The following is a 17,787-nucleotide window of genomic DNA, read 5'->3' as shown; positions in this document are numbered from 1 at the left end:
ATTAGTGAAAGTATGAAACTTTTTATTCCCGGGGTCATGGTTTGAACTGAAATTCATTTTTACCTTGTAATCGGCAGTTTTATCCTCACTGCCATCACAACTGAAACTCCACAGTGCTTATTTGATTGTAATTATGCACGTTTGGTCTTAATTCACTCCAAATTGAACTTGAACCACGCTGCGGTTCCTGGTTCCTAAGCGCTCACTCCACAAACACAGTTACGGGCAGCACATGAGTACACGGTTTATGAGATGCAAAGGTTTATTCCCTTAATTGTTTACTTTACTCATTATTTAGTTTAACTTTACTTTGTTACTTCAAAATGTTTATTTAGGGTAAACAACCGAGTGGACTGGCCAACTTACCGACTACCGCGGTTTTGGCAACCCTCCGAAAAAGTACTTTAACACGTCCTGACACAGGAGATGGTCATCAGTCATGAGTTGTTGGTGGTGATCGCAGGAGCTCAAGACCTCTACTCTCCTTTTGAAGTAAGTATTTTCTCCAAAGTTAGAAATTAAGGCCATATTTCAAGAATTAAACAGAGGGTAATGAAAAGTGTGGCCAATGTACTGCACACTACCCCAAAACGCTTTAGAAATTTTTACTTACGATTGAAAAAGTTTAAAAGATTGATGCCATCTCCATGTTTGCGGAGTTACTTGTGTCAACGAACTTCCCATTTCCTGTGCTACATCCGCACAGCACTTTTACCCATAGACACTGGGGCACTTTCATCACAACAATCGTAAACCCCACCTCTACCCAGTACTTATCCAAGGGGACTACGGCATTCTTTGCAGCGTTTTGCGCTCTTCAATTGTTTATCAGTGTTGTCAATTGGTATGCGTTAACGCTCCAAACTGGGTATAAGACTTACACAAAACCAGGGAAATAAGTGAAATTAGCGTATCTATTTGTAGTATATATACATATTACAGCAATTTTATCATTACTGCATTACTATGACAACTAGAATTCATGGAAACAGTTTGTAAATGCATCAGCCCATGTGTGAAGCTCCACTAGATTGGCAACAAGGAGTCATTTTGCGTCGCGTCGTCTGCTCGTAAGTATAGATCAGAAATAGTTGTAATTTCTCGGGGTTAATTTGGTTGCAAAAAAGGGATAATAGACATGAATTAAATAAACATTCTGAAGTAAGGTTAAAGTAAATAATGAATGATGAGTGAAGTAAAAAATTAGGAGAACAAAGCTTTAAACCCCATAAACAGTGTAGGGGGGAAACATCACGACAGGCCAACCTCATCACGGTAGACGGGTCTTATTCACTCGATATTTAATTGGTGAAACATGAATACAATTGCAACTCTAAGCATACCATTTAAAAAGACTGAAGTTTCGTCAACATATTGTGATATATGAAAGCCCCACCCATACGAACTAAAATAAGCATGTGAGCTCTTCGTAAAATATGTTTTCAAGGCAGTTTTGAAATCCAATATGGCGGCTACGTTTTGCATGGACGGTTCTCATCAGTGACGGCCACCATCTTTCCCCAGCCTTCCCAGCACTCATTTGAACAATGTTAGCGTTATGTATGTAACGTTTATTGATCTTACTCAAGATTGCAGTTGTAATCAGCACAATAAAAACAACATTTTGTTGCCTATGTTAGTGAAAGTATGAAACTTGTTATTCCCCGGGGTTATGGTTGGAACTGAATTCATTCTTACCTTGTAATCAGCGGTTTTATCCTTACTGCCATCACAACTGAAACTCCACAGTGCTTATTTGATTGTTATTATACACATTTTGGTCTCAGTTCACTCCACATTGCACTTTAAAACCCGTTGCTGTTCCCCCCTGGTTTCTAAGCGCGCGCGCCATAAACACAATTTCGAACAGCAGACGACGACAGACGACGAAACTGCAAAGTTTTATTCCCTAAACTGTTTACTTTACTCGTTATTTAGTTTAAATTTACTTTGTTTTATTTAAAATTTTGATTTAATTCATGTATATTATCCCTTTTTTGCAACCAAATTACCCTGAAAAATTACAGATATTTCTAAAGTAGATAAAATCAAATGTTTCTAACGTTTTTCGTACATCTGGCTGCCGAAAACCATAGAGGAACGAATACGGAAAAGTGCAGAGGAACGACTACGGGTTTTTTTTTTTTTTTTTTGCTTTTTTGTTTTTGCTAGCACTTTTCATTGATTTCAGTCTTTATTAGTATTTTGAATTTCTTTAATAATCGTATGCCAGAAATAAATGTAACCTTTAATGTTTGCATGCTAAGAATGGCAAAATCATCGTTGCCACATTAGTGGAGGCTTCACACATACGCCGTTCCATTATTATCCTGTTAAGCGTCCGCCCCTGATGAGCTCGCTGCTAACGTACCGTCACGCTTTTTTTGTAATCAGCGATCATAGCACTGATGATAGTTTTTCAAAGTTAATATTGATTTTTATGCTTGTTATTCATACTGTAATTAACTGTAGGAAATTCTCTCTCTCTCTCTCTCTCTCTCTCTCTCTCGGAGTCCAGTCACTCGGCAAAGAAAAGTCATCTTCACTCCCGCAATTGGAAGAAAAGTTTGTATCATCACTGGAGGATTCAGAACTAGAGCTCTCATCATCAAATAGGTTATCAATATCACATCCTCATTCTAGTATTTGATTGATCTCACCTAAAGAAATATGCCTCCTCTTTGGGACATTCATTGTGAAAGACGCGAATCCAATTTGTCTCGATAAAACGCCCGAAGCGTATTGAAAGAAAACCACAGGGACAGGCAGTTTTCTAGCATAAACGACCACCAGGAAAGAGTTGCCAGGCTGGAAATAAGTTTTTCCCATGTGCTGAGAGTGTACCAAATGATGTTCTACACTTTCTATAACGAGTAAACGTATTATACGGGGCTGACGGCTTGACAAGCACAGTTAAAGTCTTGAACATAATATCCCGTTGAAGCGCTACGAGTAGATCGCGGTAAACGTATTATTACGTGGGTGACGCTTAACAGGTTATAAACTGTTTCCATGAATTCTAGTTGTCATAGTAATGCAATAATGATAAAATTGCTTTAATATTTATGTATATATACTTCCAATACATAGCCTAATTTCACCAATTTCAACGTTTTGTGTGTAGTCTTATACCCAGTTTGGAGGGTCAACACATACCGAATGGCAACAGAGAGAGAGAGAGAGAGAGAAGGAAGGAACGGAGGAACGAAGAAGAAAAGGGCTGGCGGTGGAGGGGGGGGGGGGGTTGGGGGGGAGAGGGTAGGTGGAGTCTTTATAGCGTGTTCGTATCCATTTCTGCATAATGGAGTTTTGTCTCTTGATACAAGGACAAGTGTCGTTATTCTTTACGATTAGTGATTCACGATACCCTTATAAATTACGGCACTGGGTGTAATGCACTACAGTGGGGCATCGCTTATTCACGGATCAGTATTCACGGATCCAGTTAATCACGGGTTTTTTCTTGGACCGTTTCTCATGTTACATCACTGGTATGAATCGCTGCATCACGGGTTTGTTGTGTTGCGTATGCGATGTTTTTCGGTAGGCTAAAACCCTCGGCCGTGGTCCGATAACTACCAACATTCATTTAAAGACTCATATAATGATATTAACTGACAATAAAGGTAAAAAATAAAACCATTCTCACCTAATATTATTATTGTCCTATCTTCGAAATAAATAGCCTATTCAAGGTTTATGCACGACGTTCATTGGTAGGCTAAGCGTAGTTGCAGTGCGATAACCACCAACGTACACAAACATTCACATTATGATATAATTGACAATAAAAGGTAATAAAACCATTCTTACCATATATATATAGTCATATCTTATAATAAATAGCCTATTCGAAGAATAATTCCACATCATTGCACTCAACTTATCGTCGGAGTGGCAGCCACAAAATGTAAGCATATACCTTTAAGTACGAAAATGGTTTATGTATACGGTTGCGTTCAAAGCGACAATTTTGTTTTGATAAACTTTTAGAAATTTTAATAGTAGTGGTAGTGTAATTACAGTAGTAATAACCATTAAGGCTAAAATTAATTCGAACTTCATTATTATTTTGGCAGTATTCGTATATAACTTCTCTGAACAATGAAGTCATACAAACGCTATTTGTCATAGATTATCGTAAGTATTGCGTGTTTGTTATTGGCGACGAAGCGTAAACGAAATACATAAAAGCATTTTTTACCTTATATATTATCGTCATATCTTCATAATAAAAAGGCTATTCGTGGAGTAATTCCATATCAGTGAAATCAATTTTATCTATGCGAGGCCAGCCAGCTGACAAAATGTACGTACGTATATGAAAATCAAATTATGGTAGCGTTCACAGCAAGATTATCTTTCGAAATTTTTTATAGTACTATTCATGCTACGTAGTAATAATGTTTGGAATATACGTAACATTAATTTTCAATACAAAATATCATCGTTATTTTGGTAGTGAATAATAGTTTAGAATTATCATACATACACTGCATTGTTATGGGTTTGTGCCAGTGATAAACAACCAAAATAACGTTCTCCTTTAACCTGTTTAAGCGTCCTCCCCGGATGAGCTCGCTGCTAACGTACCGTCACGCTTTTTTGTAATCAGCGATCATAGCACTGATGATAGTTTTTCAAAGTTAATATTGATTTTTTATGTTTATTATTCTTACTGTAATTAAGTGTAGGAAATTCTCTCTCTCTCTGCTCTCTCTCTCTCTCTCTATCTCTCTCTCTCTCTCTCTCTCTCTCTCTGAGTCCAGTCACTCGGCAAAGAAAAATTCATCTTCACTCCCGCTATTGGAAGAAAAGTTTGTATCATCACTGGAGGATTCAGAAACTAGAGCTCTCATCATCAAATAGGTTATCAATATCAGACTCCTCATTTAGTATTTGAATGATCTCACCTGAGAAAATACGCCTCCTCATGGGCATTTATTCATTGTGAAAGACGCGAAATCCAATTTGTCTCGATAAACGCCCGAAGCGTATAGAAAGAAAACCAACAGGGACAGGCAGTTTTTTTAGCATAAGCGACACCAGGAAAGAGTTGCCAGGCTGGAAATAAGTTCCCCGTGTGCTGAGAGTGTTACCAAATGATGTTCCTACACTTTCTATACGAGTAAACGTATTATTACGGGGCTGACGGCTTGACAAGCACAGTCAAAGTTTTGAACGTAATATCCCGTTGAAAGGCGCTACCGAGTAGATCGCGGTAAACGTATTATTACGTGGGTGACGCTTAACAGGTTAAGTCAACGCGTTTAGGAAAAACATGACATAGAATCGACTTTGCGACTTCGTTCACTTTGATATTTTTAACGATACAATAACTATCATTTGTACTACTAAAACCATCTTCACATAAGTAATTTTTCGTAACGATATGTGTTGTTACAAAGCTAGCTTATACATAAAAGTCTTTTATAATTTAAGTCACCATATACATATGTACCCAAACTCATGTGGGGAAATTTACTACTGTTTCCTCGGATATTGAAATACTTTAGCATCATTCAAACACTTTAATAATATAATGCATAAATACTAGGCTATACATATTTACATCGTATACAAATACTACATACAGTTATATACACATACTTTTATATACAAAGTTAACAGTTATATACACATACTTTTATATCAAATTAATCATATGAGTATGATCAGACGACAGCTGTGCACTGGACTACGTACGTACTACTTGGAAGATAAAAACAAAACAAAAATTTTGTTGTTGTTAGTCGCCGGGATAGATTAACATTTTTCCAGAGATTAAAGAGCTGAATTTTGTTTTGAAGGTATGTCAACCGCGTTAGTAAATAGATATCATCTTCTAAGGAATTTTTTTTTTTTCTCTTCTTTTTGCGGAAGAATCTTCAAGCCATTTTGCATTCAAAGTAATGAGAAGGAATCATTCTATTCTTCATGAAATCAGTAAAATACTTACACTAATAATAAAAACTAAAACTACGTACTGTATGCAAAACACATACATCATCGTTAGCTTGTGTGTGTAAACGTTCATTCTAAGAAATTACAGAGTAGTATAACTAACACCTGATTGTGGTTGGTTAGCCATGGAGATCTGTTATCCAATGACTGCCCTCTGCTTCTGTTCTATTTATAGACATACGCCATGGATGGCACTAGGTTTGAACGTTACCATGTTCGTGATTTCTGACTGCTGACGGCAAAAATTACTCAATAATTTTCTTTATATAATTATTCCTTCGTGAAAACAATAATATAATATCGCGGTTGAATACCTTCAAAAACAAAATTCAGCTTTTTAATCTCTGGAAAAATGTTAATCTATCCCGGCGACTAACAACAACAAAATTTTTTGTTCGTTTTATCTTCCAAATAGTACGTACGTAGTCCAGTGCACAGCTGTCGTCTGATCACTATTCCTATTATTAACTTTGTATATAAAAGTTTGTATACTGTTAATTATATAAAAGTATGTGTATATAACTGTTAACTTTGTATATGAAAAGTATGTGTATATAATGTATGTAGTATTTGTATACGATGTAAAATATGTATAGCCTAGTATTTATGCATTATATTATTAAAGTGTTTGAATGATGCTAAAGTATTTCAATATCCGAGGAAACAGTAATAAATTTCCCCACAATGAGTTTGGGTGCATATGTATATCTAAGATGACTTAAATTATAAAAGCCTTTTATGTATAAGCTAGCTTTTGCAACAACACATATCTTACGAAAAATTACTTATGTGAAGATGGTTTAGTAGTACAAATGATAGTTATTGTATCGTTAAAAATATCAAAGTGAACGAAGTCGCAAAAGTCGATTCTATGTCATGTTTTTTAACTTTAACGTATAGTGGTATGAAAAACACCAGTGTGTCGTAGCGATGCGTCATCAATATAGTGGTATGAAAATACCACATGGTGTTGTAGCGATACGTAATCACAAAGTACAAATCCTTTTCCCGGACCATCCTCAGAATTTTACGACTCTTCAACTTCAAGATCGATATGGTAAAATATATTATATAGTCATACTTATTGTTAAAATTCACAAGTTGAACTGCAAAACATTATTATTTTATTGATTATGTACATATATTTTTTGTGTTTTACGGAATGTTTGTTTTGAAAATAATACCTATTAGTGAACATATGGTATTAATTGTCCCACTATTTTATTATAGGTGATCTTAATTATCTCACATTCATTTAACAGTATTATATTAATATTTATTTAAATAAACTGTAATTAATAAATAACAATAATGAAAAACATAAAGGGAAAAAATGTTTTGCTGCAGTAGTGGTGTTTGTTTGATTATGCATCTGACCATCACATTTCCGAAATCTGAAAAATTCCAAAAACCGAAACATCGGAATGTGTGTGTACTGCACATTTTTTTAAAACACGCACACAATGTCTACACATTTACTGCAAATTACAGTACGTACGTATTTATTCCTGAGAGAGAGAGAGAGAGAGAGAGAGAGAGAGAGAGAGAGAGAGAGAATGATTAAGGACTCCAAGGCGTGTTATTTTTACAATTATTTTATTATCTTGGGATTTTTTTTTAATCTTGAGATTTTCTATTCAATTCTCGAGATTAATAAGAAAATTACCGTCAAAATTGATAGCATCAGCACACATCTGAATGACTCGGCCATTAGCAGGCTAAACCACCAAACCTTATGAACTTGCATGATACATGAGATACAGACAAAACACAAAACCACTGTTTTTATTGGTGAAAATTAGGGGTTTTGCACGATATGGGAGATTTGCACGTTATTCGAGTAATATACGGTATGTGATTTTTTTTAGCCTTTTATGGAACAAAATCTAGCAAGAAATTGCCATTCCCAGTTGGCAACACTGGCCTACAAACGTTTGTTTGGTGTTGTTATGAAATGTGGTGTGCGGCGCGTTCTTTAAATTGTACCCATATAAACGAGTTAATTATGTGGCATCCAAAAGCCCTGATTCTTTTACTCTTATGGGAAAGACGCCTAAAGGTCAGATGAAGGTTTTTACGTGGAATATACTAGTATTAACGTGTTGTGACGAAGGGAAGAGATGTTTCGCTGCATACTGTTGGTAGCATTATCGTTATTATATTACTGGATTGCACTGCAAAATCGTCGCCATCTTTTATCAACATAGATTGTTGGTTGAGTAGTAGATTTACCCATATGATTTACATATTTGTAGTTTCTCTTACCACTCATCCTCTCTTTCCTTGTAAAAAAAAAAAAAGAGGCCCACCATGCGTATGTAGGCTTCTAGCTGTAATCCTAGGCTAGTAGCTACATACCTATGTACAGTAGTACATATACTACATTTATTTTTTAAGGCTAATTTTGTACAATAACTTTTAAAACTGTCTTGAATTTAGTTTTTAGGTGATAGTTGAAAACATATTTGGTGTTTGAACTAAAGTAGGCAGTTATAACATTGGAATAGTGGTCTTGGGTGGGTTAACTATTAAAGTAGGCAGTTTTAAGCAATTTTTGAGGGGGGTATCAGGATAACACGGGTATTTACTTATCACGGGGGGGTCTAGGCCCTATCCCCCGTGGATAACGAGGCCCCACTGTATAGCAAAATCTCGTTCTGTTAAGAGTGTTCGTTACAGAAATAGGTATTGCCCAAAAACCTGCTTGCACTGTCTCTGAAACCCATAGTAGACATGCTGCTTAGTTGTCAATCAAGTTTTTATAACCAAGTATTTTTTACAAGCTAGCTATTGAATAAACAAATTTGTATTTTTCTCAGTCAAAAAAAACATATGCCCCTCAATGCTAACTTTTCCTCTTTTAACGACTTTTCTGGTCATTGCAAATTCGGCCCCATAATTTCTTATGGTGCGAAAACAGACAGAGGCCCATGGACCGAAAACGATTGCGTCACACTACGGCGATAATCCAGCAGTAAAACATCTTCATATATCCAAAAAGTAAATAATAAAGATATATATGCACATTACAATTATAACAATTACATGTATAGCTGATAACAATCTGCATGAATAACTGGTAACTGTTCTGCAATGACAGTTGAGTATAGCAATTATTTACAATAGGTACGAAAGTCAAGATGTCGTGACGTCATAATACAGAACTTGAAAGAACGTTCTAATTCAGAAAAATAAATTACTTAAATTTGAGTCAGAGTCGAGTTACTTTTTCAATAACGAATATTTTCAATTAATCATCATAAAATATGTAAAATATTGATGTTTTACTACTTATTTAAAAAATTAGCCAAGAGCAAGCTTCTCGTCATCTTCTACCCAAACAGCTGTTTACGCCTGCTTGTTGATGAGAAATCGTGTTTCGATTGTTGTGATAAAAAGTGCTCAGCGTCTGGGTACAAGTGGTGTGCGGATTTATCACAGGAAATGGAAAGTTTGTTGACACAAGCGACTCCGTAAACATCGAGATGGCGTCAATCTTCGAAACATTTTTAGTTGTAAGTAAAAATTTCTAAAGCTTTTGGTTTTGTTTGGTGAGATTTCCACTGCCGTGGGCGCCATTTTCAGTACCCTCTGTTAAATCTTAAAATTTGGGGCCTTAATTTCTAACTTTGGAGAAAATACTTACTTCGAAAGGAGATAGATGGTCTTTAGCTCCGTTTCTCACCAACAACAAGTCGCGACTGATGCCCATCTCGGGTGTCAAGGGACGCGTTATAATGTACTTTTTTCGGAGGGTAGCTTGCATTGATTGTAGGTGGCCTGTCTGTGATGTTCTACCCTAGTCGTCTGCTGCTTGTAACTGTGTTTGCAGAGTGAGTGCTTAGGATCCAGGAAACAGCAACGTGGTTCAAGTGCAATTTGGAGTGACTTAAGACCAAAATGTGTATAATTACAATCAAATAAGCACTGGAGTTTCAGTTGTGATGGCAGCGAGGATAAAACCACCGATTACAAGGTAAAAATGAATTCAGTTCAAACCATGACCCTGGGAATAAAGAGTTTCATATTTTCACTAATATAGGCAACAAAATGTTGTTTTATTGTGCTGATTACAACTGCAATCTTGAGTAAGATCAATAAACGTTACATATCTACGCTAACATTGTTCAAATGAGTGCTGGGAAGGCTGGGAAAGATGGTGGATTGTGTGGTTAGAACGGCCAGCCACGCGATTGCCGACATGTTGGATTTCAAAACTGCCTTGAAAAACATATTTTACAGAGAGCTCACATGCTTATTTTAGTTCGTATGGGGCTTTCATATATCACATTAGGTGTTGACGAAACTTCAATCTTTTGAATGGCACGCTTAAAGTTGTAATTGTATTCTTGTTTCACCAATTAAATATCGAGTGAATAAGGCCTGGTCAGCGCGATGACGATAGGTCGTCTGCGGTTGTTTACCCTAAATATCGAATGAATAGGTAGCTAAGGCCGAGCCACACGATGACGATGGATCGACTGCGGTTGTTTACCCAACCTAAAACTTTTACTACATATTAGAAAATAAAAGAAGCCGGGAAGCCTACTAGGATACGTCGGACTACACCAGCCCCGAACAGTAGGTAGCTCATCTACGGAAGGTACGTAGCCTACTACCTAAGGACACTGACTACCTAGCTAGGCTACCTATTTAGGATAACAGTGTTTCCACAAAATGTGAAAATCCAGTATCCCTAAATCACTAACTGAACTGAAAAGTGCTTGTCGCTATACCACAAGGTAACAACCCTGGGCTATGTCAAGAACATTAAAGAAGTAACACGACCTAGCTTTGCGGCTTGAAAAGATAGAACCGAGTTCAGCCTACCTCGAAGTGTCACCGTAGGTCATAATCACTTGCCAAAGGCAGTTTCCAACACTGTCAATTTACCTCTCCTTGCCAAATCAAACTGCAAATATTGATGGAACAATCGCAGGCATATTATGTCTCACACTTAAGTTCACTACCACAACACCCGGTTGCACTGGAATAAGAGAATTTATCTCAAAACAAACAGACTCTTCTGCAGAAATGCAAAATGGCGCAGCACAATAGGACGTCGTTCCAGCACTTGCTTGATTGTAATCAGGTACTGTTTGTTCTCATCTATACGCGATTTGTTTCATGAAGTATTAATTTTCAAATACTAAAACCATGGTATTTATTTATTGACCAATAATTATCATTATTATGTAAATTACTTTATTTATTTGTGTTTATTTAGCTATATACCTGTTATTTTTGTGTCATTATTCAAGAGTCTCTATAGTAAACGTATCATTGTGACACTTGAATTTCTTGCTAGAACCACGATTGTAACCGGGCAAGTCAAAATTTGACGTGATGTCTCATATTCCCTCCATAACAATTTACTCATGATAATTTACGTCCTGGCGATGGCATAAAATAATTTTATAGTGATTAAAATGTCAATTTCTTACAATATGACCGATAAACCTTAAATAATGTTTCAATGGTAAAATATGTTTTACTACATTCCTTCGGCGGATTAACATTCAAAACTGAGATGACTTAGTGTTTAAAAGTAAGAACCACTGAGCCATCAAACTATTGAATCTTTGTGACCCTCAAAAACTAGTGGCTACATGCGTAAGATATGCCGACATCCTTTAATCAACGCAACATGGTTTGTGCCATTTGTCCTTCCTTTACCAGTATTATGGTCTCTGGCATGGATGTCTGGCTTTGTCTGCCTCTGCTAGTGATTTATATCTTTGAGACGGAGTGGTTTGTGTTGGTAAATTTCTGTTCTCTAACATCAGTGGTTATGACTTGGATCATCGACAGGTAGTCTCTTGTTTGTCAATTTTCCATAAGTTGTATTTCAAAAGAGATCTTTAACTGATTCCTGATTCCCTTTTCCCGACAAGAGTGACTAGATTTGCTGAGCAATAGCACCGATATGCAGTGAATGGGAATTGCTAGCGAGCTTCTTAGCTTCAGAAGTCTTTTATGTTAAATCAAAACAAAAATAAAGGCAGTTTTGTTTACCAGATTCTGCCTTTGAACTTTTTCTTTTACAGCTGAAAACGCTCGTGTCACAAGGTGGCTACTGCGCATCCCCTCTGCCAATCAAGTAGCTACATTGTGTACATTGGAATGGAGACCGTACATCGAAATTGCTACTTACGTCTGCCATAATCACATTCGTATGTCGAAGGAGCATTACAACACTCTCTCATATGTCGGCAGAGCTCGTAGATACTACGGTGTGAGGTGTGGACAAAGAGGTAGGTAGTAGTGTACTGGCTTTATTATGTTGTTTAAGATTAAGCTGGCCTTGTTACAGGTAAGGGAAATTCAAATATACAGCATGCTGGCGGAAATGTGGTTTCTGACTCGCGAGTGTAAAAGTGGGTCGGCGAGACCCGATTTGTGTTAATTGCGAGACATATAACACAAAATACAAAAGTACATTAAAATAAATGATCGAATTGAAACAAGAATACATTACCCTCTGTTTAAATCTTGGAAATGGCATGGCCTAATTTCTAAACTTTGGGAGAAAAATACTTAACTTCAAAAGGGTGGAGTAGTCTTGCAGCTCCTGCTTATCACCACCAAAAACAACTCCATGACTTGAATGAACTGATGACCATTTCCAGTGTCATCCCCCCCCCCCCCCCCCCCAGTATCTGAGGAGGGAAAGGTAACGCTCTCGAGGAGGGAAGTAACAACAACGCGAATGTTGAATTACATACAGAGAAAATTGTGATAAAGCGTTGTCCTTACAAATACCCCCCCCCCCCCAAGACAATAATTAGGCATAATTTGTTGGATGATTTCTCAGTAATTCCAATCGTTACTCGCGGAAGCGAGCGGGCTGGAGGAGGCGCCCTCGAGTGCGCGAGATCAGCTGCTGTGGTAGATCCTCGGCCTCGGAGTCCTCGGGGATTTTAGGGGACGGGATGCCTCCCCTGAGGTGACCCTCGGGGGGTTCGACCGTCTTCCGAGGGCGGCCGCGGCTACGACTGGGTGGTTTGGCGACCGATGGAGCCGCTTCTTTCCGAGGAAGAGTGAGGCGCCCTGTGGAATCCGTGTCGGCGGACTCTTCGTCCATAAGGAAGGCTGGTTTCAGGCGATCAATCGTGACCCAGTCCTCGTGACCATCTATGGATATGAGGTACGCCTTGTCGGTGCGTCGGAGGACGCGGAAGGGGCCTCGGTAGGGTCTTGTTAGCGGCGGGCGGCGGGCGTCGTCCCTGATGAAGACGTGTTTGCATGATGATAGGGCCTTCGGGAGGACGTGTTTGGTCCTGTTGGAGAAGGTTTAGATGCAGGACGTGAATTTTCCAGTAGATTCCCAAAGTCTGGTGATGGAGACGTCGGCGTCGTCAGCATTGGTCGGGAAGAACTCGCATGGGACTGTCAATGGTTCCCCGTATACCTTCTCTGTAGGTGATGCTTCGCTGTTCGCCCGCACGGCGGTCCTGAGGCCGAGGAGGACCCATGGAGGTTGGCTCTTCCAATCCTTGCCGGTGCAGCGCGCCATTAGGGAAGCCTTGAGCGATCGGTGGACTCTCTCCACCATGCCGTTAGCTGCCGGGTTGTAGGCAGTGGTGGCGTGTAGCGATGTCCCCATTAGGCGGGACAGGGCGGTCCACAACTCCGACAGGAAAATGGGTCCGCGGTCCGTCGTGATCTCGTCTGGCACTCCGAATCGACTGATCCAGCTGGCGAGAAGGGCTTCGGCGCAAGCTTTGGTGGTTGCCTCCGACATCGGCATCGCCTCAGGCCATCTGGTGGAGCGATCGATTATCATCAGGAGGTATCTGGCACCTTCCGATGGGGGCAGGGGACCCACGACGTCTATGTGAATGTGGCCGAATCTTTGTTTCGGCTGCGGGAATTCCCCCACGCCTGATTCTGTGTGCCGACTGACTTTACTTGTTTGGCAAGGCACGCAGGTCCTGGCCCACTCGAGGGAGTCCTTCCGAATTCCATGCCAGATGAACTTCTCCGTCAGGAGGCACATCGTTCCAGCCCGATGGGTGTTAGAGTCCATGTATGACGTCGAATACGGCTCTCCTTCGGGAGGCTGGAATCAGCGGGCACGGGTGGCCTGTGCTGATGTCGCAGAGGAGCGTCATGCCCACGTGTCCAAAGGGCACGTCATCCCACTTGAGGGTGGTGATATCTGTGTGATATGCGGCGGTCATCGGGTCGGGGGCCTGTTCTCGGGCGAGGTCTTTGTAGTCGATCCTGAGGTGCACGGCGTTGATTTCTATCCTTGAGAGGGCGTCTGCCACGGGGTTCTTCTCGCCGGGCACGTACTGGATGGTGCAGCAGAACTCTGCGATGGCTGCCAGGTGCCTCTGCTGTCTTGCTGACCAGGCATTGCCCGCCTTGGTGAAGGCGTGCACCAATGGGCGGTGGTCTGTCCTGATAGTGAAAGGGGCGCCCTCGAGGAGGTAGCGGAAGTGGCGCACTGCTTGGTACACTGCCAGGAGCTCGCGGTCAAACGTGCTGTATCTTGTCTCGGCGGGTGACAGCTTTTTACTGTAGAAGGTGAGTGGCTGGGGCCCGCCCTGGACCATCTGCTCGAGGACAGCCCCGCAGGCAACGTTGCTGGCGTCAGTGGTGAGGCGTAAGGGTGCAGTAGGGTCTTGGTGGCATAAGGTTGCTGCTCTGGCGAGGGCCCTCTTCGTGTCGTAGAAGGCCTGCGCTTGTTCAGCTTCCCACGTCAGGTTTTTTGGTTTCCCCTTCAGGACCTGTGTTAGAGGGGACATGGTGCGGGCGGTGTCGGGGATGAACCGGCGGTAGTAGTTGACCATCCCAATGAATTCTTGCAGGGACTTGACCGTGGTTGGGGTTGGGAACTTCTGCACCGCGCCTACCGTGGAGATCTCGTGGCCGAGGAAGTCCACCCTCTTGGCGCCGAAGGTGCATTTGTCGAATCGGATTACCAGCCTGTTGTCCTGCAGGCGTTTCAGGACCGCTCGGACATGGTGTAGGTGCTCCTCCGGGGACCTGGAAAAAATTAAAATATCGTCGACGTAGCAGACGCAGAAAGGCAGGTCCCCCAGGATGCTGTCCATCAGGCGCTGAAAGGTGGCCCCTGCGTTTCTCAGGCCGAAGGTGGAGTAATGGAAGACGTAGGAGCCGAAAGGCGTGATGATGGCGGTCTTGGGGACATCCTTGGGGTGCACGGGAACCTGAAAATAAGATTTTAAAAGGTCCATTTTTGTGAAGACTTTCACTCCATGGAGGGCCCCGGTCAAATCCTGCATGTTTGGCAAGGGGTAGTGGTCGGGGATTGTAGCGAGGTTGAGTCTCCTGTAGTCTCCGCAGGGCCTCCAGGTGCCATCAGGTTTCCGTACCATGTGTAGGGGCGAAGCCCAAGGGCTTGACGCTTTCTTGCAGATACCCATTCATTCCATTTCCGAGAACGCCCTTTTTGCATCCTGAAGGCGGCCCGGAGGGAGTTGTTGGAACTTCGTGTGTGTTGGGGGGTCTGTGGTGGAATATTCCGTGCTTGAGCAGTGTCCCTGCCACCTGACGAAGTTCCGGTTTGAAGACTTCAGGGAATTCCTGCAGGAGGTTGCCATACTTGTGGGGGGCGACGGTACAAATTGTGGGGGCACCCGGGCCCGCTGCAAGTGGTAGGGAACGGCATGTCCCCGTGTCGAGAAGGCGTTTGCGACCCACGTCAACCAGGAGGCCGTTCTGCGCCAGGAAATCCACCCCCAGTGGAATCCTGACATCCGCGATAGTGAACTTCCAGACATAGTTGCACCCCAAGATGAATATCTCGAGGGACTTCGCGCCGTAGGAATGGATGGGAGTCCCATTTGCGGTGACGAGGGCAGTTGTTTTGTCAGGCTCGTGGCTACGGTCTTTTCCTGACAGCGGGAATATCGAGTGCATCGCCCCTGTATCCACCAGCATCCTCCGGCCGGATATCGCATCGTGGACATAAAACCCTACGGTGTGTGGTTCCGACGAGGCCGTTGCCACGGGCGGCTTTGGTTTTGTCTGTCGTCGCCATTTTTTGACTGCTGGAAGGTCCAAGGGCTTTCGCACCTCTTGGAGTACCTTCCGAACTTCCGGTGGTAGTGGCACCAGGAGTTTTTGCCACGCTACATGTGGGAGGACTTCCTCTGGGATACGGCACCGATCTCTTGCGTTGGGTCGTCATCTTCTTCTTCTCCCTTCTCTGCGGCTAGGCACATGGAGGATTGGGGGGCGGCGAGCTTTGCAGCCTTGCTTGACAGCGTCAGTTTTTTCACTTTCTCCAGTAGTTTGTCGTCGTGGAGGGTATATGCGTCCGTCAGCTGTCCTCGGACGTCTGGCTCGAGTTTGTGGCGGATCCTTCCTCTGAATTGCATACCCTTACCGATGCTAGGAAGTCTGAATTAATGGAAGTAGCTAGGCATTTAGACCTTGAGGTACGTTCTAGTATGCGTAAGTTTCCAATACGCATATAGTGATAATAGATCACTATATGCGTATTGGAACCTTGGGTGACGAAGCTAGGCAGTATCTTGTTCCAGAAACCCCTTCCCTTACAATTGAACAAAAGCTAGAGTTTGAACGTCTTGCAGTCGAGCATGAAAAGCTCAGTTCGAGCGTGAAAAATCTCAGTTAGCTTTAAGACAGGAAGAGTTAGCTTTGCAAGCCACTGAAAGAGAAGTGAATTTTCTCTTAAGGAAGAAAGAGAAAAATTTGAAATGGAGAAAGCTAATTTAGAATTTAAAGCTAGAGAAGAAAAAGCTAAATTAGAATTTCAAGCTAGGGAAGAAAAAGAAAGAGAAAAGTTTGAAATGGAGAAAGCTAAATTAGAATTAGAAGTTAGTTTAGCTGTCAAGATGGAACAAGAGAGGGCTTCAATCAATCTTCAGATTAGGCAAATGGAACAAGTTATCTCCCTTTGACCTGACTAAAAATATAAAGTTAGTTCCCTTATTCAGAGTATGATCCAGAGGATTATTTTCGGGTATTTGAGGAAACTGCTTATCACCTTAATTGGCCTGCTGAACAGTGGGTATGGCTCCTTAAACCTAAATTGTCAGGTAAAGCTGCTAATTAAGGTTGTTAGGCATCTGAATGATACTAATGATTATAAACAGGTTAAGAAAGCAATCTTAGATGCCTTTTCCATAACAGAGGAAGGATATAGACAAGTTTTTCGTAACTTATGTAAATCAAATATCCAAACTTTCCTAGAATTCGCTTCTGACAAGCTTAGAGCTTTCAAGAAATGGCTTAAGTGTGCTGAAGTAACATCTTTTGAAGAACTGATGAATTTAATGGTTCTTGAAGAATTGAAAAGGAAACTTCCCATTAATGTAATGCTCTATATTGAAGATAGGCAGGAGAAAGATTTACTAAAGGCTGCTTCCTTGGCTGACACTTATTTCTTAATACATAAGTCTATTCCTAATAAAAGAGCTGAGTTTTTTGTAAAACCAATTTCAGGAAAATCCCAGCAGATTTCGGATGATAATCCCAAGGGTTCTGATAATCCTAAATGTAGTTATTGTGAGAAAAAAGGAAATACTATTCGAAATTGTAATGATCTTAAATGTAAAGGATCTGATAACTACCGTAATGTTTTTATGAAACCCAACGTAAAATTTTTTTAACCTCCCAGAGTAAACCTGTTTCGCATGTGCAAGCAAATGTACCAGATGTGTTTGAGGATTTTAAGTCTGAAGGTATAATAGCCTTGGGGGAGAAAGAACAGAAGTCTAGGATCACTATATTACGAGACACTGGAGCTGCTTTAACTTTGTTGCATAGTAAGGCTTTACCTAATGCTGAGAATAATTTAACTGGTGAGAAGGTGGTTGTAAGGGA

General features: G+C 41.0%; 1 protein-coding gene across 10 annotated transcripts in view; it reads right to left on the bottom strand.

Annotated features, from left to right (window-relative positions):
* Positions 1-11,042, bottom strand: part of LOC135219538 (serine/threonine-protein phosphatase 6 regulatory subunit 3-like) — a 449,492-nt gene extending 438,450 nt beyond the window's left edge. For 9 of the 10 annotated variants that reach the window (XM_064256386.1, XM_064256382.1, XM_064256381.1 and 6 more), the window contains exon 1: positions 10,795-11,042. The gene's annotated coding sequence lies outside the window, so the exon portion shown is untranslated. The remainder of the gene's footprint in view (positions 1-10,794) is intronic. The other variant, XM_064256383.1, reaches the window with a different exon arrangement.
* Between the last annotated feature and the right edge of the window lie 6,745 nt (positions 11,043-17,787).

This window comes from Macrobrachium nipponense, chromosome 1 (assembly GCF_015104395.2).
Source record: "Macrobrachium nipponense isolate FS-2020 chromosome 1, ASM1510439v2, whole genome shotgun sequence".
NCBI classification, from domain to species: Eukaryota; Metazoa; Arthropoda; class Malacostraca; order Decapoda; family Palaemonidae; genus Macrobrachium; species Macrobrachium nipponense.
The sequence above is the reverse complement of the archived record's forward strand: the minus strand, read 5'-3'. Positions and strand labels throughout refer to the sequence as shown.